The following is a 25,165-nucleotide window of genomic DNA, read 5'->3' as shown; positions in this document are numbered from 1 at the left end:
TCACCCCTTCACTCCGGTATAGGCTGGGCCACAGCAACACGGCGCTGTGTACAACTTGTGGTGTCCCGGCAGCAATCCGACACATTTTAGAAGACTGCAGCCAGTACGTATGCGAGCGACGGGCCTTTCAATGTCAACTTGAAATGCTCGATCAGAGGCCACTCAACATCTGCAAAGTTCTCGGCCCATGGAGTAGCCCTGGACATCAGTGCCGTGCACTTGGCGCTTTTCTTTCCTTTCTGAGGGCCACCGACCTCCTTCACGAACTGTAGGGATTTCCTTCCCTCGTCATACTCTCATATGAACCTCTTTGGAATGGGGTAGGGTCCTGCACTCAACGCAGGGAAACATCCCACATCATCACCATCCATTCATCTATGTTGTTGTTGTTGTTGTTGTGTCTCGCAAGTTCGCAGTTGGCATTTTCCTGCGCGGTACTGTGCGTTTTACAGTGTGATAACATTTATTTCCAGTCGGGTACCTTCCAACGACAACTTTGCAAGCACCACAGTGTACGGAAAGTTTAGGTGATGGGCGTGGGCGTGATGGCAAACCTCTACCTCTACTCAAAAACGTCATCGTGACGTTGGTAGACACACCAAAACCAAAACGGGTCGGAAGGGGAGAGCTGGGTTCCACAAATGGGCAATTGTTCGCTGCCTCCTATTTTTTTTTATTTATTCATACTACTGGCTTACAAGTAAGCCTAAGTAGGGTGGGATACATAACACTTAAGGTAAACACACAAGGCCAACAAAAAGTGATAACAGAAGACATTAATTCAGAACTGTCGCTATCAGTTTACAGAAATTCTCAACCTTAGGACTATTCATTATCGCCTGTGGTAGCTCATTCCATTCCAGGACAGTCCGCGGGAAGAAAGAAAATTTAAAACAATCACTTTTCGCGCTGAAAGGTTTAAAACGTAAACTGCGTGACTGCCTAGTTTCTCGGCCAGAGAAAGGCTGCAGGTAAAGTGTGCTGTCGATTTTAAACTTGTTGTGAATCATTTGGTAAAGGAACCTGAGCCGCTGCATTTTCCTGCGGGAACTAAGCAACTCAAGCCCTGCCCTGCCCTATCGTAAAGCTTAGAGACTGAATCCAGCTTTCTGTATTTGTTAAAAACGAAGCGCAAGGCTTTCCTTTGCACTCCTTCTAATTTATCAATATTGGATGCGGTAAAAGGGTCCCAAATAATGCTCGCATAATCCAGCGCAGATAGTACATATGTCTTGTATGCCTTCAATTTTGTGGCGGTGGATGCTTGATGAAGATGACGACGCAAATAGTATAATTTACCCATTGCCTTTCTCACGATAGTATCAATATGCTGATTCCATCTCAAATCATTGCACAACGTCACTTCGAGATATCTACAGGAATCAACACATGATAGAACACATCCATCAATACTGAAAGGACAATGGTATTCTTTTCCTCGTGACATGCATGTATGTGCATTTTTGAAAATTGAGAGTCATTTGCCATGTTAAGCACCAATCATTAATCCTACGAAGACATTCATTAAGCTGAATCTGATCTAAGACAGAATTTACCTCGGTGAAAATTATGCAATCGTCAGCAAAAAGGCGTATTTTTACGGGAATATTCTCAGTGATATCGTTTAAATAAATTAAAAACAACAGAGGCCCTAGAACCGAGCCCTGAGGCACGCCGGATTCCACATCAGCCAAGTTAGAGCTGCTCTCACCGATCTGTACCAACTGCTGTCTGTCAGCAAGGTAGTCCTGAAGTCACGCGGTCAGATTTGAGTTACCCATTATAGCTTGTAGTTTTAACAATAGCTTATCATGAGGTACCTTGTCGAACGCCTTCGACAAATCCAAGAAAATTATGTCAGACTGCCCCCGTGAGTTAATTGTTGCCGCAAGATTGTGAACTGTTTCTAATAACTGGGTTGTAGTAGAAACACCTTGGCGGAAACCATGTTGTGCTGGTGTGAAAAAATTGTTTTCTTCAAGAGATGTCACCAGGTGTTTATGGATACAGTGTTCTAAAATTTTACCACACGTAGGTAACAGTGACACCGGACGATAATTAGATGCTTTGAGCATATCTCCAGACTTTGGGACAGGCACAATTTTTGCTTGCTTCCACTGTCTCGGAACCTTCGCTGTCTCAATTGACTTCCTAAAAATGATGTCCAGATAGAAACTACACCACTCTGCGTAGCGCAAGAGAAATTGATTTGGGATGCCATCTAGTCCACACGCCTTTTTGTCATTTATGCTAAGCAAGGAGTTGAAAATCCCTTCTCGTGATAAAACAATGTCAGGAACGTAACAAAGGTCATGTGCCGGAAAAGTTGGCCGACCACCGTCATCACGTGCGAATACGGAGCAAAAATACTCATTCATATGGTTGCACATTTTGACTTTATCAGTGACAATACAATCATCTATCAACAACTTACTGATGGTGTTGTGCGTAGGAGAGAGGAACCTCCAAATTTTTTTTGAATCAGACTCAAGGAATTGGTCAAGAGTCACACTAAAATATGTAAACCTCGCTTGTCGAATCTTTTCCCTCATTGTCTTCCGGACCTGCTGTAACAGTTGACCATTAACACCCCGCCTACGCATCCTTTCAGCTTTTCGTTTCAAATGTATAATTTCCCTAGTGATCCACGGACTAAATTTACGTTCCCTTTTCCTTCGCACAGGTACAAAAGTTTGTATAGCATGGTTCACAGTGTTTACAAAAAAAGACCATAAATCATCAACATTTGCCGCTTCACACTCATTCAGAGCCTTCAATGCAAATAGCTTCAATTCTAGAAAGTCGAGAATTCCAGCATCATCCGCTTTAACGAAGTCGAGATAATGCTTTATAGGTGGAGTATTAATGACATGAAAAAGAGAAAGATCGACAACAACCAATTTGTGGTCTGATATGCCGTCTAAGACCTTACAATCATACTCGCTTGATAAGATACTGTCGGACACAAAAACAAGATCAAGGATAGAGGAAACATTTCCTTGACACCTCGTGAATTCTTTTACTATCTGAGTTAAATTGCCGTTAAAAGACATATCGGTAATCAACATACTATGTTGATCACTTCCAGATACCAGAACAAGGTTACGCCAGTCAACATCGGGAACATTAAAATCGCCGGCAACGATTACTCGATACCTCGAAGCAAGCGATGCAATATGTGAACATATAGTTTCCGTGTATGGTAAAGAGCTATTGGGTGGCCTGTATACAGCACCTACTATCACCGACGGGGAACAAGAGGTTATCTTCACCCAAACTGATTCGGTGTGAGGAAGGTCAGGGAGTCTGTCATAGTTTATATTGTTACGTAGCACAACTGCAACTCCACCTCCTTTCCCCTCACTGTCACGTCGCAGTATTGTGTAACCTTGCGGAATTATTTCATGATTTCCAATATCTGCCCTTAACCAGGTTTCAGTGATAACCAACACATGCGGGTCAAATACAAGAAGTGTGTTTTCAATTTCAGTCACCTTATTTACCATACTTCTGGCATTGAGATTAACGATTCGAAACTTTTCCGGCATTTGTTGCGATTGTCATACACTTGAGCGTTGTCCCAAATTAGCTAGGGAACGATGCAGCGTGACCTGGTACCGTTTATTGTTAGACTCATCCCAGGCGTAAACCTCGCCATTTATTCTTAACTTGTCAAAGATAAGGGACACACGATCCCCTGCTTCCCGATTTGCACGAGCGCTATCCCACAAACATTTTCGCTTCCGACGTATTTTGCTTGAGTAGTCTTCACTAATGAACAAGTTCGACCCTTTCAGTTTCTTACAGCTTTTTAATATCTGTAGTTTGTCCTGAAAATCAAGAAGTCTCATAATTACTGGGCGGGCTCTGTCCGACTTTCTACCTATGCGGTGAATTCTCTCTATGTTCGTGATATTGAGACCAAGCTTATTCTCTAGGAGTTCTGATGTCACTCTTTGAAGCAGCGTTGAACTATCTTCTGCCTGCTACTCAGAAAAGCCATAAATAACGAGGTTGTTCCGTCTCCCCCTATTCTCGAGGTCGTCTACTTTCCGCTCTAGCGTCGACACATACGCTTCTAACTTGGTGACTTGCTGCTTAACATTTTCCAGTAGCATGAGTGACGCCTGGACGTTCTCAAATTTACCCTCAATTGTTGTCAGCCTTTCTGACAGTTCCCCGATATTAGTTTGGAGGTTCTGTTGGGCTTCTTTTAATTCAGCCATGCCAGTTTCCATTGATCTCCTATTCTCAAGTAACTGTGACAATATGTCATCTAAAGTAGGTCCTGGGTTTTGTTCAATATCTCCCGACAGCAGCAGTAACAACTCATTGAGGGAATTAGCACAATCCTGTAGCATGGAAAATAGACACTGTGGGCTTGGCGTAGATATAACAAAATGACTGTACTTCGTACATGGGAGGTAGTCGTAATTACTGACCTGTAAAATCAAGGCAAACAAGTGAGGCATTTCGCCGTCTGTGATGCCAAGCCCACTGTCTTCAGAAGGCGCACAGCCTGCCTTTATAGTCGGTGTAGGTGTCGCTGAGATAGGGTTTATGCCTGTGCCTGGATAGCGCTGGTGATACACGTGTTGTAGTACTGTTGTATCACAGGCGATAGCGTTGAACGATGATAGAGGCCCATCGATCCGAAACGTGCTGCTGCTCCAGTTGGTTGACAGTTCAGTCAACAAAAGGTACTGTAAAATCAAGGCAAACAAGTGAGGCATTTCGCAGTCTGTGATGCCAAGCCCACTGTCTTCAGAAGGCGCACAGCCTGCCTTTATAGTCGGTGTAGGTGTTGCTGAGATAGGGTTTATGCCTGTGCCTGGATAGCGCTGGTGATACACGTGTTGTAGTACTGTTGTATCACAGGCGATAGCGTTGAACGATGATAGAGGCCCATCGATCCGAAACGTGCTGCTGCTCCAGTTGGTTGACAGTTCAGTCAACTAAAGGTACTGTAAAATCAAGGCAAACAAGTGAGGCATTTCGCCGTCTGTGATGCCAAGCCCACTGTCTTCAGAAGGCGCACAGCCTGCCTTTATAGTCGGTGTAGGTGTCGCTGAGATAGGGTTTATGCCTGTGCCTGGATAGCGCTGGTGATACACGTGTTGTAGTACTGTTGTATCACAGGCGATAGCGTTGAACGATGATAGAGGCCCATCGATCCGAAACGTGCTGCTGCTCCAGTTGGTTGACAGTTCAGTCAACAAAAGGTACTGTAAAATCAAGGCAAACAAGTGAGGCATTTCGCCGTCTGTGATGCCAAGCCCACTGTCTTCAGAAGGCGCACAGCCTGCCTTTATAGTCGGTGTAGGTGTCGCTGAGATAGGGTTTATTGAAAGAAAAGTAGGACAGAAGGTCGCGTCTTTTTCAGAGACCATCGTAATCACCTCAAGACCGTGGCTTTCGGGCGGGACCTTGTTCGCCACTAGCTTTGAACGTAGTTCAACTCTACCAAACTCGTGGCGCTGTCGAACATTATGACGTCATTTGTTTACATACAGGTAGAGGTTTATTGCTGTGCTTGACATTGCAGGAAGACGACGACCGCGTGATGCACCCGTCCAAGCCTACGCACCGTCACTTTCGGTACAGCCTCAGAACAACCTGATCCCTTTATTGTGCTGCTTGGACTTATACACTTCTTAGTAGAGGCGAAAGGTTTTCATTTTGCCGTCGGGGGATACCGTGAAATAACGTACTCTGGCAGGACTGGCGAACAATGTGGGCCAGAGCAACATTTGGGGGTGGCTGGAATAATTCGATGCATGGGAAACTGCTGAAATAAAGAAGAAAAAAGAAGATGAAAATGCGTTTTTGTCAGAATATTACGTTGAAATTGACAAGCACAAACATTGCTCTGTAAACAAACACGCTAGCACAGTGTCGACACGATCGCGGGATAAAAAAAAATCGCAAAAGCGGGATTCTGAGTAGTTTTGCGCCGTGTGCAAGGCGAGGGGAGCTTTGAGAGGGGGCAGGGTGGCGACGGGTACAAACGCGAATGGGTTGTTTCGATATACACCCCATAGTAGACCTGTGTGCCGCCGCGACGCCGCCATTTCTCCGTGCGCTGATGCCGCCGCCGGCGCCACCCCGGCGCGCTGATATCCCGCGCGCGTTCCGTCGTTCGTGTTGGGCCGGATTCATAAACAGTTCGCACGACAAAAATTGTCGCAAGTCCGTCGTAAGACAACGTTGCGATAAAGTGCGGATTCACGAAGCGCGGGCGTCGTAAGATCGTCATAAGTTACGGCGAAATCCTAAGAGAGCCCCCGAGCTGTCGTAAGTCAATCAACAGCAAGCATGGCTGCCTACTTTGGCCGGTGTGGATTTCGAACAGTTGGAACCGCGACGAGGTTTGCGACGTGAGAGGGCTTGCTGGAAACGTGTGACCTTGTTTGACGTCTCCGAGAGCCACTTGCTACGCTACCATAGGATGTCAAGTGCTGGGATTCGTATAGCCTGTGCGACGTACGTGTTGGCTCCCTCCTTGAGGTGACCAACTGATCGGTGCCACGCTATTCGCGGGGACGTGCAGGTGATGGTTGCGTTTCGTTTTTATTCAAGTGGAAGCTTGCAGTTGGTGATTGGAGATTTGGCGGCCGTGAAACAAAGCAGTTGTTCCCGCATCGTCGTTGGTGTAACAAGTGCAGTGTGGACGCTCAAATGAAGTTCATTCGCACACCGAGTGAACTTCTAAAAAACACCCTGGGTAAATTATGTTTGGTCATGTCCAGGCAGTTGTCATGCAATGTAGCGTAAGCAAGGTCCTTCTCTATGAACATTCCGTATACGTGTGCATATTCTGAAATTGTGCAGGAGGAGTGCCCGGGGGATGGAGAGTTTGGTGGTTTTAGAAAACACGTTTATGTCTGAATACGCTCCTAAATAATTTTGTAACTGAAGTCGACTAAATAAATGAAGATTCCACGTACTTATGTACGCAGTCTATTCACTATTGCCATGGTTTAAGCTGCCACCTGGTAATGTGTTCACCCCATACTTATGCTGCTCTATATGGCAAGCATTCGCATCGCAGAACAAGCAGGCCTGCTAAATGTTTCTCAGTTTTCTTGTGAGTCTCCAAAACTTCCTCTGCCCCAGTGCGGCTGTCATCTTGACGCCTTCATGAAATGCCATGCACACACTAATCTGAGAAAACAGGCATATAATTATTGACTCAATTGACTGTACACTGTGAATGCACGTGACGAAGCATGAGGAGGTAGAGTATGCTTGTGGTTCTGTGCATGGTTCTACTCTGAATGCCCCTGCTCAAACATGAGTCCTTGCTTGACCATGAGGCGGATGCCTGAGGCTGCTGAGCAGGCTCTACATAGATATCATTCGCAGTCGCTTTTTCTGAAGGTGAGTACACATGGGAGAAAACGTACCCCCTGAAAGAGGCGTTGTTGGACATGGTCGATGGGATGGGCCTGGATTGGTGAGTTCTTGTGCTGAGTCAGAGCTGAGCACAGCATTCTCAGCGAATTAATTAACACAAGTTTGTGGTGAGGGTGTTTGGTGCACTCATCCCCTCCTCACACACATACCAATATCGAAACTGCCAGGAATATCATGGACAGCAGTTCGGTCAATGGCCCCAACCACTCTTTCCTCCAGTATCGTCACCGGTACTAGCCGCGCTGCGGTCTACACTTGCTCCTGACGTTTGAAATTAATATACTTGTGAATGTTATGAAATTTCATAACCGTCCTTTCCTTTTCTCTCTGTAATATCCACCCTAACTCCCAATGAACCCTCCCATTGTGCTGTTCCTGCGAACGTCCACATCGTATACCTCTCTTTTGCTCGAACTTTTAAAGTCTGTCCACTTCTACTTCTGCAAAGTTCCGTGTAATTCCCGAAACCGCGAAGAGGGCTGCGGTGATGTGCTTAGGGACCTTTTGCTTGTCTATAGCTCCTGCTGCTCTATCTCCACTGGCGTCGATAGCGTTTTTGTTTGTTTTGTACCCTTCCACGAGGGTCTCTATCTCGCTCTCCGTAAAATTCAGCCGGTGGACACGCTTTGAGGCCCGATGAGTGACTTCTATATCAACTTCAGAACACACTTCTGAAAATACCGAGCGATTTTGTTGACAAACACCGTGGCATGTGGCATAGGATACAACGGGCCCCATTGGTTGAGCTGACGTCGTTGCTATAACAATAACATAACCTCGGGCCCAATCGCTCATTAATCCCACGGTCACATTTCAGGAAGCACGTCAGCTGCTCTTTCTTGCTCGTTCTGCCCATCGTGAAACTCCCTCTCTTTTACGATCCTTTCGTGAATACTGAACGCCGCGATTTGCGACGATGTCTTACGACGGTTGTAGACTACGACATCGTAGCGAATCTTACGAACTTGTTTGTGAATCCGACCCCAGACCACGCCGGCCATCTACGTGTTACGCGGATTGGAAACCAAGGTGCGGAGCTTGAGTGCCGGGAGCTTGGACGCTCACTTTGAAAACGTTTACCCCGAAATGATACCTTCCAAATTATGCGTCGCCCTGCTCGCCACGTCCGACTTTCTCGGCGACATCCAATCGAACCCCTACAAATTCCGCCATTACGACCTGTCTCATTCGATGCTCTCCGTGGACGGCCAGCAAGTGCGAGCCGAGTACGACTTTCAGAACGACCTCGTCAAAATTCCCTACTTTAACTTCTTGCAAGAACTGGGAGAGAAACATTTCAAGTATAGCTGCGAGCGATTTAAAACGAACGGGTTCCTTCTCTACTTCAACTTGGACGTGGACAAGTGTTCTTCTCCTTCGCATTTGAACGAATGGCGAAAAGGAAACGTTCGCCTACAATTACGCTTCGCTAAAGCCCTTCCACACGCGGTCACCGTCCTCTTGATTTCCGAGTGTCCCAAGCTCACGTGCGTCGACAAGGACCGTACGGTCACCTTCCCATAAGAAAAGATGTATGAGAGTGACATCTTGGAACTCGTGTCCCTGAACCCCCTCGCTTCCTCCATGCTGAGAGGCATTTGCACTTCCGACGAAGCCTTCGTTTTACGCAAGCCCGGCTATTTAATCATCAATACGGAAGAGCGAAGAAGGCGCGGGCAGCACTGGGTGCTCTACCTGAAAAACTACGACGGGTCTGCCATGTTTTTCGACAGCTACGGACTTCCCCCCATCGAAGCAAACTTTCGAAGGACTTTACCTGTAGTGGACGAGTATAACGGCAAGTGTATTCAATCGCCTTTTTCGCGTTACTGCGGGCTTTTTTGTATCTACGTAGCCACGCGCATGTCGAAACGCTACAGCTTGAAAAGTTATGTATCCATGTTTTCCTGTAACCTCGAAGAGAATGACGAAACAATAAAACGTCTCCTCGTGAGCGAACTCGTTTCGTAAAAATAGACTATTTATTTTTTCACGACATACACAAGACCCTTGCGAGACGATCTTCCAACGTGCTGACTCGACGCTCACCGTCGTCGCCGGTCTGCACCGTGACGTCGAGGGATGCGTGGAGAAGCCAGTAGCGACGGACGATAGGTCGGTTGAAACCCGCGTTGATGAGACACGGGTCGACTGTCTCTCCTCGTCTATACTTTTCCAACAGCTCGAGCTTGTAATCTACGAAGCGCTTCATTTTCTTTGCAATCTTCCCACTGAAGGTGAACAGACGTAAGTCTGACGTAAGTAAGTAAGACGTAAGTAAGACGTGAGAGTCTTGAGAATCGAGCGAAAGTCTCCCTCGCAGCTATCGCCGTGAATATAATCGCGTAATCGCAGCAAGTCCCGATACATTCGCGTTTGCACAAAGGTGGCAAACCTCTGCTCGGGCGTCATCATGACTGAGACGGAATGAGAGTAGACAACCTTTTTTTATTTCTCGTTACACATGAATTAGGCTCCAGCTTTGGTTTCGTAGCCGGGAAGGCAGCCCAAATACGGACGAAGGCTCGAGTCTAACCAATGGCTGGGGTTTCTCGACCAGAGTCCACCGCAGCGACAGGTAGTCAGTTGATCGCCGATTCGCAAAAAGAAGGTCTTTGGAGGAGGCTTGAAGGTTAGGACCAAGGGCAGATCTCCCGTCAGTAGCCATTCGTAATCTGCAACGAAAGGAGTGTGAGAAACGCGTGTTTTTATATCTCAAACACACACACACGTACAATCTTCTTCAGTCACAGAGTGACACTGATGGTCCATCTTCTCCATCTTCCTTCAATAGTCGAAGTCCTTCGCAACGTACGTCGAACGCACCGTCCGACAGCCGAGAAACGGGCGAATCAATCCGTCCGTCCAATGCTTTTGCTCTGAAAAAATGTGAACGATTATAGAACGTATTAAAAAATAACGAGGAAACGTACCTTTGGACCACATCCACCACAATTGGTGCAGAAGAAGCGGGCGCTGCCAATCTCCCGAAATATGTGAGGCGAGAAAAAACCGACTTCACGCGCAGCAAAAGTGTTGTACACTGGAAACGAAACTCTTCAAACATTTCGACGATGATGATGACGTCATGGGTATTACTTACGAGGATCTACCAAGCTGATCATGATGGAATGACGATCGAACGTTCGCTTCGACATTTATGGTAAAGCTTTGCCTCTCACTCTCTATGACGTCATTGAACGTGTTTGGGCATGTTAAGACGTGTTTGAACATGTTTGGACATGGGCGGCGAAGTCGGCCCTGGACACACTCGTTCCTCTCACCCTCTCTCTATGACGTCATTGAACGTGTCTGAACATGTTTGGACGTGTTTGGACGTGTTTAGACACAGGCGGCGAACCGTCGAAGTCGTCCCTGGACACACTACTTCCTCTCTCTCTCTCTATGACGTCATTGAACGTGTTTGAACATGTTTGAACGTGTTTGAACATGTTGTGACGTGTGTAGACACGAACCCCGCAATACGAAAAACGTCACGCAGTACGAATTAGATTGGTGGTTAGTGTGTCGCACCCAGTGTAGAAGGATCCTGGGTTCGAATCCCACTCTGGGTCTTCTTGTCGTCATGTACAAGTCGTCCCAGAGTGTTAGCTAGAAATTAGTGTAATGTTTTATTGAACGTCGATGACATCATTGTCATATGCGACATCGCAAAAAGGCGCGAAAGACGGAAGGCGAGGTGGTCAAAGTACAGACGACACCGTCGCAATGCGAGGAGGAGGAGAGCGGTGTAGCGACTATAAAAGGTGCGCTGGTTCTACGATGATTGACAGGAAGCCCACGAGGGGCATCCATCCACGACACGAGGCGTTTCGTGGAGCAAAATGTAATACCCCTGTCACACGGGCATTTCGATCCTTCTCGAATCCGATCTGCATCGAACTTCCCGAGCCCGCTCGAGTTTTGACGCTGCTAGACGGCCACTTTCAACGCGCATTGAATGGTTGACCTGTGCAAATGAATAAACGGAACTCATTAATTTCGCGTTTCCTATATAACAGCGATATTAGTGGTAATTTATCGTATACCGATGTAAGCATCATTTGTAGCTTCGCGCGCATGTCCGTCTTAAGTTATGACAGTTCACCGGGGTCGAGGATGCAAATGGCGGCCGTCGAGCCGTCTTGAAATTCTCAATCCTGTTATGGGAACTGTCTTGAGTCAAGCAGGATCAAAGTTCGATCCTGCTTGGAAGCGGCCGTGTAGCACCATCCGATCTGCATTGGGTTCAAGCAGGTTCGGTCGAGCAGGATCGAAAATGCCCGTGTGACAGGGGTATAAGTTGACCGTCTCTGCTGTGAAAGTGTATTCTATGCATGACATTGTTTTTCAGGAACCAATAGCCGCTGTCACCGCATGACACTGAACACAGGGACTCATCCCATCCTCTCTCATCATCATCAATCTCAAGCGTTCCTTAACTGAAGGGAAAAGTGAGCATTGTTTCGTGAGGGGGAATCTCGTACTGATTTTGTTTGACCGCAGTGCCGCTCTGTCTCGTATGTCAGTACGACCCCATCGATGCCATGCTCGTGGCCGTAGAAAGAGAGCACGAAGCTAGAATAGAGAATCTCGGTAATAGCCCAGTCGTCCATTCAGATGATGACGACGACGACGACGACGACAGAGTCAGTAGTCCGCCATTCGTAATACCTGAAACGGACGACAACGACGAACCCCTAGATGGACATGACAATGCAGACGAATTGCTCATGTGGGAAGGGGATCAGCCGTATGCAGATTTCATTCCTCTGTCTGGTAGGGTTCGAGAGGAATCACCAGATGCAAGCCCAGAATTTCAAAACGAAGCTGAGCTTGTCCAGGGACGTAGAATCGTTGAATTGAGAGAGCACGTCGTAGAGAATCATCCCTCCGTCACGGAGAGACGATTCCTTCCTTTTTTTCTCACAGATGAGGCATTTGACGGAACGGCTACTAGGTACACGCTTCTCTGTTCCCCGCACGACGACAACGTCGACGATTTGCGACTCTATCTACCGAGCATAGCTCCAGTAATCACGCGCGTCCTCGAAGCTTATCCCATGCCTTTCAAATTTTGTCTGTGCTCGAAGGCGCTCATGGTTAAGGACGGAGCCGACGGGTTGACTTCGCATCTCCTTCACGTGAACCTTCACATGAGAGTCGTTCATAACCGCCAAGAAATCGAAGGCGCGATAAATGCTGCCATCGCAGAGTCCTCGCAACGCGTAGAAAATTATGCGGGAGAAGGGTCTGGTTTCACCTCGAACGACGTCCAATGTGTCGACTTAAAACTAACGCGCTTAAAACCGAAGCGGATTGGGTGCACGATCGAGCTTCCCGAAATGTTGAAGAAAAAAACAAAGACTCTCACAAACGTCAAACTTCCACCGAATCACGAAAACGAGTGTTTCAAGTACAGCGTGCTGGCACTCTTGCATCCGTTGAGGAGCAAACCAAACCTTCATGTTAGATACCACAAATACATGAATCCTTCGAATCCGGAGACGCGCGTAACGTACTGGCCACCCTGCTTCCCAGTCACTTACGAAGACATTGCCCTGTGGGAGAGAAAAAACAAAATCTCCGTCTACATCTACGTGTTCGACGAGCAGACGAGTTCGATATCTACCGGGCGGATTCCCTCTACGCTCTATAAGGATAAAGTCCACCTGCTCGAGGTTAGGGAGCATTTATGTGGGATCCGAAAATTTAGCACTTTCATGGGGCGAGGTGACTATTTTTATTGCGAGAAATGCACGAGCGGTTATAAGACGAGAGGGGCGTTGGAGCAGCACGAGCGTTTGTGTCGAGACGTAAACGAAGTAATTCTCGAAATGCCAAAAGCGGGGGAGAGCGTCTCCTTCACCAAGATACAGTACATGCATCCCTACCCTTATTTCGCGGTATTGGACACGGAAAGCATACTGGAAAAGGATGCACTCGTGAAGGACGCCTCGAGTGTGCACAGGATGAGCTCGTATAGCATTGTGCTAGTGAGAAGTTGTGATGGGAAAATAATGGACGTAGATGGCTATTTGGGACCCAACGCGGCAGAAAAATGCTTGCTCGCACTAAAGCGATTTAGCGAACAAATCGATAGGCTGAACCGTCTTCCCTCACCGTTGGTCATGAGTATGGAAGACCACTTTCGGCACGTGAGCGCTACGCACTGCGAATTTTGTGGAATCGAATTTAACCGACATACGCGGAAGGTGTCGCATCACGACACACAACCTGCACACGTGCACAACCTGCAGTACGATTTTAGCTCCCTTCTCCGCCACATGCACGTTCTAAATCTGGGCGAACCGTGGATCTTAGCTTCGAGCTCGGAAAAGATAAGAGGATTCAATATTGGAGATCTCTATTTCCGCGATACCGTTACAGTTTTTCAACCTCTCGTTGTCTAACCTGGTAGAAACGCTCCTCTCCAGCGGTGGCGAGAGTGCGTTTCATTGTACCCGTCAAATGTTTGGTGACCGTTTCCGACGGCTTCTCAAGAAGGGAATTTACCCGTACACCTTCGTCGACAGTTTCGAACCGTACAATTTGCCCGCACTACCGCCAAAGGAAGCTTTCAAAAGTGACCTGAACGATGAAGAGATCACGGACGAGGACTATCAGTACGCCCTCGAGATTTTCGAATTGTTCAAATGCAAGGACCTAGGAGATTACACGCGTCTCTACGTCACGCTCGACACTTGTCAGCTGTGTGACGTCGTGCTATATTTCAGAAAGATTGCGCTAGAGACGGACAGGATAGATATCTTACGCACCGTATCCCTCGCCAGTTACGCGTGGAGTAGCGCTCTGAAGCTCACCAATGTCAAACTCGAGCTCATAAGCGACCAAGAGATGTACGAAACGATCGAGAAGGGAATCAGGGGAGGCATTTGTAACAGCTTCCACAGATACTGTCGGGCTAATCACGAGGGGTGCGACGATTACGATCCCCAGCAAGAAAAGACTTTTATCCAGAACCTCGACGTGAACAGTTTGTACCCCTACGCGATGACTTTCCATCTCCCAACAGAGGGCTTTGAGTGGGTCGATCCTTCGAGGTGGAGCGAGATCGATTTTCTCAACATTCCTCACGATTCGGAAGGGGGTTACGTCTACGTGGTAGACTTGTCGTATCCCGAAGAACTGCACGCGCTCACCAGGGATTTTCTCCTGGCACCCGAACACAGGTGTGTGAACGAGAACGAACTCTCCCCCTACCAGCGACACTTGAAAGACGCGTTGGCGCTGAACGCCCCTCCCACAAAGAAACTCTTGCTGACGTGCTACGACAAAGAACGCTACGTCGTTCACTATGCATTGCTCGCACTGTACGTGAGGTTGGGCATGAAAATAAAACGTGTTCACAGCATCCTCTCGTTCCGCCAAGACAACTTTTTGCGAACCTTCGTGCAGAGAAACGTCGCGTTGAGGAATGCCGCGACCACGAAATTCGAGCGACTTCTGTACAAAACCATGTCGAACAGCACGTTCGGTAAGACGATACAAAATGTGAGACGCATGAAAAGGTACGCTATAGCCTACGACAAAGAAAGCGCGCTCCGAAAAGCTAGCTCCGTCGACAGTCAGCATTTTCACATTCTGAGTGATAAGTGCATCTTGTACGAGATGAAGCAACGCCGCATCAAATGCACGCACCCCCTTTACGTGGGCTTTGCCATTCTTGAAATATCCAAAGTCCGAATGTACAGCTTCATCTACGAGTCACTCTTTTCTCGCTTGACATGTCCAGTGCAATTGATCTATAGCGACACGGACAGCATAATTTTTTCTCTCACGTGTGAAAGCCTGGAAGAGCAGCTGATGAAGATTGAGAGTGAGTTAGATCTATCTTCCTATCCGCCGGACCACCCACTTTTCAACGACGAGCACGCGGATCAGATGGGGTACTTCAAAGACGAGACGGGGGGCGGAGTTATTCAGGAAGTCGTAGCCATCCGAGCGAAAATGTACAGCATTCTCTTGGCTGGGACACACAAACAGATCGCGAGAGCGAAAGGAGTTAAGAAAGACGTGGTGAGGAAACATTTATTGCACGAAGTGTACCGAGATTCTCTGTTCAATGAAAAGGCGGTCTCTCAGAAGCAGTGCACCATCCAGAGTATAAAGCAAACGATGTACACCATTTCGAGACTCAAGAAGAGCTTGGTCCCCTACGACGACAAGCGCTATCTCGTGGATGCCGTACACTCCTTCCCTTATGGGAGCAGCGAATACGGTAAGCTTTCCTAGTGTTTTGACGCGTATCGCATTACGATAGTACTCCCTCTTTGTGCAGCACCGGAAAACCCGGAAGAGAGCCCGAGACCGTCGACGTCAGGCATCGAGTAACCGTGGAACAAAGAGCTGCACGCGCATGTAATCGAGAATAAAAGTTCTAGTCGAGACATGCTTCTCTCTCTCTCTCGCAGACAGGAGAAGCACGGGTCGTTGTGGCAGTGTGGTAGCGGAATGGGTGTACGAAAAGAATGACCATTCCGTCATCGCGCTGGTACCGTGACCCGCGCAATGACGACGCTGCGATGAAGATTCCCCTTTTCTGGCACGTCTGATCTCACGAACGCAGCATTACGAGATGATCAGGCAAGGGAGGGAGGGTGCTGGCATCAATTGACCAAATCTTTTGTTTCTATTTAATAAACATGTTTCAGTGAAAGAACACACAGAGTCTCGTCAAAGTTATTCGGACTGTTTAATGCGTTGCATGTCAATAACCAAGCGGTATTTAAATAAATCAATGACCAAATTGGCGATGTAGACTGCTTGCAAATGTCGCTGCTTCCGCAGGGCGTGCTTAATATGAGCGATGGCACGAGCGAGAAGGTCCACGATGTCTGCAGCGATGTAGTTGAATTCTGCGTTGGCCAAGCTCACAAATTCGTTCATCAGTCCCAGGGGTCCGTCAGGAACCGTTATGCAGACGTTCTTGTAACGGGCGTAGATCCGACGCACCATCTCCTGCAGTGGCCCTGGCGAGATCTCTCCTATATTGCCAAAGCCTACCATGTCTATCACGTAGCGAAAAGCAGTGATGACGAGCTCGTTGAGGGGACTTTCGCTGCTGAAACATTCCTTCTCCACTTCTTCCCAAGAAGCGTGGGTGCGGGAACAATTTTTTAAAGAGTGGTAGCTGAACATCTTCACGTAGTGATGACGCGAGCGCGGTGCGCGCTGCCTTCATAGAGATAAACGCGCGCGCGCAAAGAAACGAGAGTGAAACCGAAACTCAGAAGCCACCCGTCGCCGGTAGGAGCGCGCGCGCAGCAGAGAGTCGAAACCGAAAACACCCGCGGGTGGAGCAGAGGGCGCGCGCGCATCCATAGCTGCCGCTGCGCGTCGCCTCAGTCAGTTTCTCTCTGGCTGTCGTGGAAAGCAGACGTGCGCTCCCCGCGCTCGCTCAGTTTCTGGCTGGCTGTCGTAGAGAGCAGACGTGTGTTCCCCGTGCTCGCTCAGTTTCTGCCTGGAAGTCGGTGAGATTGAAGAAGTCGGTGAGTCGGTGAGAGGAAGGTGAGTGATTAGACGCGCTTTTTTTCTCGTATGTTTGCCGTGTTTAGCGGTGACCAACGAGTGATTTGACCACGCTCGTGTTAAGCCTTTTCTCGCATGTTTAGACTTGTTTTGCGGTGAGCAAGCCTTTTGTTCGTGTTGACGCATGTTTAGCGATGTGTGCCCAGTGGTTCCCGCCTTGTGTTAGCTGCGTAGTGTTGTGATGTTGAGGTTAGGCCTAAGCGATCGCCCCCGTAAGACTTTTTCCTCGTATGTTTGCCGTGTTTAGCGGTGACCAACGAGTGATTTGACCGCGCTCGTGTTAAGCCTTTTCTCGCATGTTTAGACTTGTTTTGCGGTGAGCAAGCCTTTTGTTCGTGTTGACGCATGTTTAGCGATGTGGTTCCCGCCTTGTGTTAGCTGCATAGTGTTGTGACGTTGTGGTTAGGCCTAAGCTATCGCCCCGTGAGCCTTTTCCCCCGATGTGTACCATTTTCTCCGTACTGTTTTAGCAGTAGCGGTTAAACCTTTTCTCTCGCATGCCTAGACTTGTTTAGCAGTGCTGTCATTTTTACCTGCCTTATCTTGTTCTCTGTCTTTCTCGTCTAGAGCTATGATGGTGGCGCCATCTGGTGTGATGTCTTGCAACTAAGTGGCCACCTGTCGTCGATCTCTGCAACTGCTGGGTGACAACTACCAACATGGCGGGCGCTGGTCACTCGGGTGTTGAGGAGCGGCTTCTTCGCCGCGGCATCGTTGATTTTCGAATAAATTGTTTCTCTCCACTCTATTTCTATCTTTTTATTTTATTTTCTGCCTATTTTTTTCTTTTTTATGACCACGATTATCCGGAAACGCACAACTTCGTCTGGACGCGAGATAGACGTTCCCCAATTAGTGTGATGGCTCCCTGGAGGGTGCTGATTAATGTGGGGGGTCCCAACTAGCTCTAATTGCTAATTAATGGCGTCCAGACGAAGATGTGCGTTTCCGGATAAACGTGGTCAGTACTTACTACTTGTGTGAGCTCCAAACTCTGTTGTAGGCGATGCTGCTGCTTGTGAGAATAAACTTCCTCAATAGTAGCAGGGGTCACGTTCCTTGCAGTAGAACGGTGCCTTGTGAGTGTACGAAGCACTCGTGAGCCTCTTGTTTGTCGCCTCCACAACCTTGACGGCAGAGGCTGATGCAATGTGCAGACGCCACGGTGGCTACAAATTCAAACTTCAAACAGCGAGAGCCGAGAGGGACAGGAGGGCGAGAGGCGAAGGTGGCAGTTGGAACTAGAGCCCTGCACGGGCCGACGTTTCCGGGCCCGACCCCGCCCGGGCGCATCGAAAAATAGCCTGGCCCGACCCGGTCCCGGACCTTCATATTTTTATGCGGCCCGGCCCGGCCCGGTGACCCAGTGACTAGAGCCCGGCCCGGCCCGGCCCGGTGACCCGGTGAGTAGATCCCGGCCTAGTATTTCCAGCCGCGACGTACGCGTTTCTGGCGATTATCAAACAAATTTATAAGTAAATTTATAAGGAGAGAAGACAAACATACAAGTGATGGCGGTTTAACACCGTAACCGCACGAGACCAAATTAAATCCAGAACGCACGCGGGCATGGGCGTTATCGTTACACTGTCAAGATTTTGCGGAGGTAGAGCATGCTGTCGACAAACTGCTTCTCCCAGTCCCTACCCCTCTCACCAAGCTTTGCCAAAATGATTGTGAAATATGTGAGGAGTGAGGAGCAATGTAAAGTGGCTTGGAGAATGTTCTAGAGGGTCGAATCATATGCATAATGCAGTATCCTTTGCTTGTCTTTGCAAAATATGCACAGGAATCGCGCAAGCGCATGATGATATGAACTAATGCATCTCCATTGTGTGGAATTAGCTGCGTGGCCCGGCTGGGCCTGACTCTCGGGAACATATTTGTCGGCCCGGCCCGGCCCGCGGTGGTGGCGTATTTTAACGGCCCAGGCCCAGCCCGGCCCGCGGTGCTGCCATATTTTGTCGGCCCGGGATCGGCCCGGCCCGGAGCACACAGCCAATAACAAGCCCGGGCCGCGAGCCGGGTCGGGCACGGGCCGGGTCGGGGGCCCGTGCAGGGCTCTAGTTGGAACCAGGTTCCAACAGCTCCCCATAGAGTCCATAGTTTGAGATAATTCACACAACACTGGGCACATGACCAATGAGAGTTCCAATGTTGTAGAAATTATGCAATGCCAGTCGGCCAATCAGGAGCCTTAATTTTGGCTGATCTTTCGACCGGTTCTGGCTACCATCGACTTCTACCGGATTTCACGCCTACTGCCGTTACCCGATATTCAAAATAACTGAAGCTTCTTTTGGCTAAGAGAAATATTTATTTGACACAAGGCACTGATTCAAAGATCTGATACATGGGTGCACTGTGAATACAAAGTCCACTGCACGAAGAACGCACCGTTCATTTCTTAATACCGAAGCAGTTTTATGAGTGCGTACCATTTCATGATGAGTATCTTCTTTCGCTGCTTGCAGAGCGGAAAGCGCTTCTGTGGCACGTAATTCTGTCTTTGTTGTCAGCCCTCGAAATCTGACGGCGCCCGACCGTGTTCACTCTCCAACTCACGAAGCATTCCAGTTCCGGAGTTGATAGACTATTCGTGGGATAATAGTTGTGTCCAGGAACAGTACAACACGCGTAGAATCACATCGCCGCATGAATAAACCAGCGAACACAATTCTACAAACTGTTCTGCCGATCAGTGGTTTATCCAGAATTCTTTGTCTGGGGGGTTGTTGCGAGTGTGTGTGTGTGTGGGGGGGGGGGTAGTGGGTGTGTGGACAACATTCACAACACTTATTTCGAACAATCTTTATTTACGGTGGAACACGAGCAATATATTACTCAATATATTACTTTCAGTTTCGTACATCACAAAGTTATGCGACAAACACAAATAAAAAACGATGATAAGGTAGGACCTCCGCCACAACAAGCTAAGAAAACGCGAAATATAGGCGTAGTGGTTGTCACTCAACGGGACTACTTCTCCGTCTTCTCAAAGGTTCCTGTGCGGTGTACTTAACCATATATCAAGGGCTCTGTCAATCACGTCTTCATAGTTGCTATTCTCCTCTTCAGAGCCGCTCCTGGTGCATGGAATGGCAGGCCCTTCAACAGATACCTTCATGAGGGCATCCACGTGCTGAGGGAGAAGCCGAGAACGCTCGGACGACAACATTCTGTTCATTACAGAGAAACTCCTTTCAACGCCGGCCGTCCCTATTGACAAGAGCTGAACCTTCTCGGCGGCTGCCGATAAGGCAGGAAACATCTCTCGCCCCTCTTCTGAACAACACCAATGTGATGACGAGGCTCTCATGACTGGCGATGTCACCCGGATACCGATTATATATTTTGAATTCTGTGGACATCTCATCCTTGCGTGTTCTGCACAGATCAGCAACGCCAGTGAGACCCGTCATTTTGCTTCTATTCTTCAGCATTGTGTGGAATTTCGCTATGTCTGGAAGCTTATCTGAGAAACGAAGTTTCATGTTATCCGTAACTGTTGTTCTATAATTCTCCGCAACCTTTAAGAGAGCGCTTTCAGCGGATACGTCGTGCTCCACATGAACCCCGCTGGCTTCTGCCTTGCTTAGGATGTCGTCCGCCTCACGTCTCAAATCACGCATGTTGATATCTTCCAGTTCTTCTATCACGGCATTTATCACATTCGTGGCTTCCGAGATATTCCCCTTGGATGACAGCAGTGCCCTACTGAGGATGGTAAGTCGTGAAAGTAGCGCAACGAGCAAGACAAGAATGAAGATTGTGGAGACCTTTCGGAACAGAAGAAGAAGGCCGCCAGCATCAGATGAGTGGTCCCTAGCTTCCACATAAATATGTTCAAGGGAAGCACAAATGCCGGCATAATGTTGGACCACTACTTTAATACTGCCGTGGTAGGAGAGCCATCGCGTTTCCCCCGGCTGGACTAGCTTGTGTGACATGCCGTCAAGCGCTTTTTCTGTCTCCTGGAGAACAGACAGCGAGCCTTCCGACTGCACTAAGCACGCGCTTAAGAGGCCATACCAGTCCGGGAGCAACTCCGATTCACGATTTTCCAGATTCTAGATGGAGCCACACTCGCCGTCCTTATCACGCCGTTTAGCCTCCGACTACCGAAGTAATCCCCATTGTGCATGGTTGACCTCGCGAGTTTAAGGCGGCCCGCGCCCTCAGCGCTGTTTGTCGAGAGGTGAAGTGTCGAACTTCGCCACGAAAGGTCCGCAGTTCGATTCGAGACATTCACGTCATTTTTCCTTGTCTCCTATTGCTATATGAGTACTTTATTTTTATTTTGTTGTGATATATTTATCCTACAATTATTGTTTTCACAAGTCACTGGCGCCTATACTGACTGATTATGGAATTTTTAGTTGCTCTTCGTATTGTTTTACTAGTGCATACTTACTGTATGCCGACGTACAAGTGTGATCGGATAGTACGGATGCCGGTATCTCCGAGGCTCTCAACTGGACCTACCAGCGGCTGTAAATTAGGCTATAAACATTGCCTACACACAGCGCTTACAATGGCAGTCTGGAAAATCTAGTGCTCGAAACGGCATTCCTTTTTTTTTCTGCACTCGCTTACATGCAGTTTACATTAATAATAACTCTATTATTCATGCAAAAATGACATTTTGATGTGTATATTTCTGGTAAGTAAGCATTATCAAATATCTGAATTCATTTACAAGGCGTTAGTGCAAGACTTTTCAAAATTTCCCTCGTAGAACAGACTTCTTATTATTACCCGGAAACTTCAGTAACGTATTTGAAAGGCCCATTTCCCCCTGTTCTTCCTTCTTTTTCTTTCACATTACACCCGCTCAGAAAAATGATGTCAGTCGACAACCCCAGTGACAGGGGACTCCCTTTCTTCTGGTGTGCCAGTTTGCAAAATCGTACATAACAGGTGAAGGGCGATAAAGGCTTCAGGTCGACACATGGAAACCAACCAAAGAAGATATGGAAAGGTCGAGCGGTAAGGCCTCGCAGCGGGAGTCGCAGCGGGAGTAAATGTTATCTGTTTTTTCTCATCGTGATGTGTAGCATAGTAATGCTTATAACATATGATGCGCAGACGACAATTACAATATTTGTCTATTTTGAGGCTGTTGTCATTGAAGTTGTTTTCAAATCCTACCAGATACGAACACAAGGTGTCAAATGTTACTCTGTTAGCACCCCGATATGTATGCGGATAACATATGGTGACAGCGAGTATAATTGGGAAAAATGTTTAAACATATAACGAGACCGCGTACTGTAAATCTATGATAGTGTACATTTCAGTAGGTTAGTAGGTTAGGTTAGGTAGGTTCTCCCATCATCTTTATGATGTCGATCTCAAATCCAAATCTTATCCAAAGATCCAAATTACAGTCTTTCAATTGATAGATTCGAAATGATAGCTTTCCAATAGTATCAATATGTAATAATTTTCTTGAATCATATAATATATGGTGTTGGTTGGTATGCTTTATCCATCCTGGATGTGCTGTTCGCTTCATCGATTTCTAATAGCATATAATAATTAATTCCTTACACATACCTGCTTGCGAATCGTTCACATGTTGCTACATGTTGGTACATATAGCTACATTTGATTATCACGAATATGGAATACTTAATTCTCTTGTGAGTGTCTGTATAGCTTGAAATGGGATAGTATCTATTCTTCACATGTGTTGTCTAGAATGTCTTATAGAAATGGTTTGCCCGCGTGTGGACATTGAATCTATCCACCATGTTCGCCTGTCAATGTATGATTTCTATCGTTTCTAGTGTTAACTATTTACAATTATTGATAAGGTTGGTTGCAGGTGGGTCTATCCCTGTCTCTCCAGAAAAGGATGGCGGTTACATATTTGAGTATCAGATGTCCTATAATAAAAAAAAAGAATTTGATTTGATTGTCATCGTATGGCTTGAACCACTTATTGAAGCTAAAAGCAGTGTCCCTGATGTAAAATAATTATCGCTAGCTTTGATTTCATCCTTCAGATAGAAGCATAGTGGTGGTGGTTTGTCGTTTTCATAGACTGCTTGAGTCTCACTCCTCTGTCTCTGTCGATTTCTTGATGACTGCCTAATATGCTGTGATTGACTTGTTGTGGGTGGCCGGTTTTTTATCATAAATAATAATTATTGCTAGCATTGATTTTTGTATTTTTGAGATTTAAAAAATACTTGTGGTACAGAAAATTGAGTGATTGGTTCGCTGGACACATCTCTGGGAATTGATTCCTCTGTCGTAGAATAATTGCAGTTAGCTCTGATTTTATTCCCTAGATGTGATAAGCTGGAAAGGACCTATCAAAATTAGCTGAACACCAGTCAGGAGTGGAACCATTTTTAAGTTGAGACGAATATTGCGCTCTTTGAAGTTTTAGCGAATAATGGTCGAAATCAGGTCATCTGGGAAACTCCAAAGGAAATGTATTCCGCGCTTCATACAGTCGTAATTAACCGCGATGAAAATATATAACGTGTTGTTTATGACAGTGAAAAAATGGCTAGGAAACAAGCGAGCTGGTGAAGATGGTGCATAATGTAAAACCCCGAGACTAGGGAACACGAAACGACTTCGTGTTGTGTCTGTCCTTTCGTGTTCCCTAGTCTCGGGGTTTTACATTATGCAGCATGTTGTTTATGCTGCTTTATCCATCCTGTGTTGTGTTGTGCAGTCGATCGTTTCGGATAATATTAGCAACATACTATAATAGTTAATCGCCAGCATGTTGATTGAGAATCGCTTCTCGGAATTAAAGGTTGTGCTTTTCACATAAAATGATTGAACCTCTATGTGCAATAAGGGGATAAGTCAAATTATCCTCTTTTAGTGTTTTTGTTAAATTTTCCCTATTATAAGCTTAATATCCCTTTATATTAAAGCTTAAATTTTGCTTGGGTGCAGAAATCAACTTGGACTTCCGCTCGAAAAACATGTTCTTCCTACCTCACGTAACAGTGTCAGCAGTGCTACTGAGCGTTTTAATCGGAAAACGTGCTCACTATACTAATAAGTCATGTTTTGCTGGTCATACAGAACATTATTTTCAAGATTATGCTCGTTTAGCAGCACGATAATCACGATCTAGGCTGCTCCACTGCACAAAGGTAACTTCGGACATCCTGCCGTCACCATGAAAGTCCGACTCATGAAAAGTGTTTTTTCCTACACGAAAGCCCTGTGCGTGCTTTGTTATATAGAAAAAGGGGATATGTCATGCTCCTGGATTTGTTCAATCTCTGCTAAATCACACACTCAGAAAGGACGCTAACGGGACATGCATGTAGAGTAGACACACGCATATATGTTACACATTTTGAATTTGCGTTATTCGAGGGAACTTATCTGCAACTACTTTACCAAATATTCACTCGCAGTTTTCTCGGTTTGGGATTTTCGACTTATCCCCGTATTGCATACAGAGACTCAATTATCCCTTGCTGTGATTTTATTCCTCAGATAGTAACATAGTGGTGGTTGTTCTTCGTTTGATAGACCGCTTGAGTCTCACCTCTGTCGATTCCTTGATGACTGAAATAATATGCTACAAGAGATTGATTGTAGCTGGTCGGCTACTATGATAAAGAATACTTGGTGCTAGCATTGATTTTCCTTCTCAGATATTAAAAATAGTTGTGACATAGAAAAGTGAGCGTTTGGATGGATGGCCTATTGCTGGGAGGGTTGATATAGAACAATTGTTGTTAGTTCTGATTATATTCCCTAGATATTATAGAAATCGTAGAGTTATGTACGTTGCATACTCCCATTCCTTACAATGTCGATTCGATGTTGTATCAGGTCATCCAGGCTAACTATTAAGACTCAGTTACCAATTCGAATGTATCAAGTTAAACTTTATTTGGCATCGTATGACATAACGGTAAGCACAAGTAAAACACGAGTAAAAATATTTTGTTATCTACACCACACTTTTTTTGTCACATCTAGGGAATAAAATCAGAGCTAACTGTAATTATTCTACGACAGAGGAATCAATCCCCAGAGGTCCAGCAAATTAATCACTGAATTTTCTATACCACAACTTAATATCTAAAAAAAATAAAAAATCAATGCTAGAAATAACTATTCTTTATGATAGAAACCGACCACCCAGAACAAGTCTATCACAACATATTAGGCAGTCACCAAGAAATCGACAGAGGCAGAGGAG

General features: G+C 46.7%; 1 protein-coding gene and 2 long non-coding RNA genes across 3 annotated transcripts in view; 2 read left to right on the top strand and 1 right to left on the bottom strand.

Annotated features, from left to right (window-relative positions):
- The window catches only part of LOC135391373 (alkyldihydroxyacetonephosphate synthase, peroxisomal-like), a 97,135-nt gene extending 79,176 nt beyond the window's left edge, over positions 1–17,959 (bottom strand). Inside the window, exon 1 of the mRNA XM_064621627.1 lies at positions 17,942–17,959. The gene's annotated coding sequence lies outside the window, so the exon portion shown is untranslated. The remainder of the gene's footprint in view (positions 1–17,941) is intronic.
- On the top strand, positions 16,786–17,716 carry LOC135391374 (uncharacterized). Its single transcript, XR_010421910.1, has 2 exons — positions 16,786–16,947; positions 17,536–17,716. It is a non-coding gene; the product is annotated as an uncharacterized LOC135391374 (long non-coding RNA).
- A 245-nt stretch (positions 17,960–18,204) lies between the features above and the next one.
- On the top strand, positions 18,205–20,339 carry LOC135392863 (uncharacterized). Its single transcript, XR_010422267.1, has 2 exons — positions 18,205–18,371; positions 20,050–20,339. It is a non-coding gene; the product is annotated as an uncharacterized LOC135392863 (long non-coding RNA).
- Positions 20,340–25,165: the final 4,826 nt, after the last annotated feature.

Source organism: Ornithodoros turicata, chromosome 4, assembly GCF_037126465.1.
Source record: "Ornithodoros turicata isolate Travis chromosome 4, ASM3712646v1, whole genome shotgun sequence".
NCBI classification, from domain to species: Eukaryota; Metazoa; Arthropoda; class Arachnida; order Ixodida; family Argasidae; genus Ornithodoros; species Ornithodoros turicata.
Note: the sequence above shows the minus strand (reverse complement) of the source record. Positions and strands in the feature narration are given on the sequence as shown.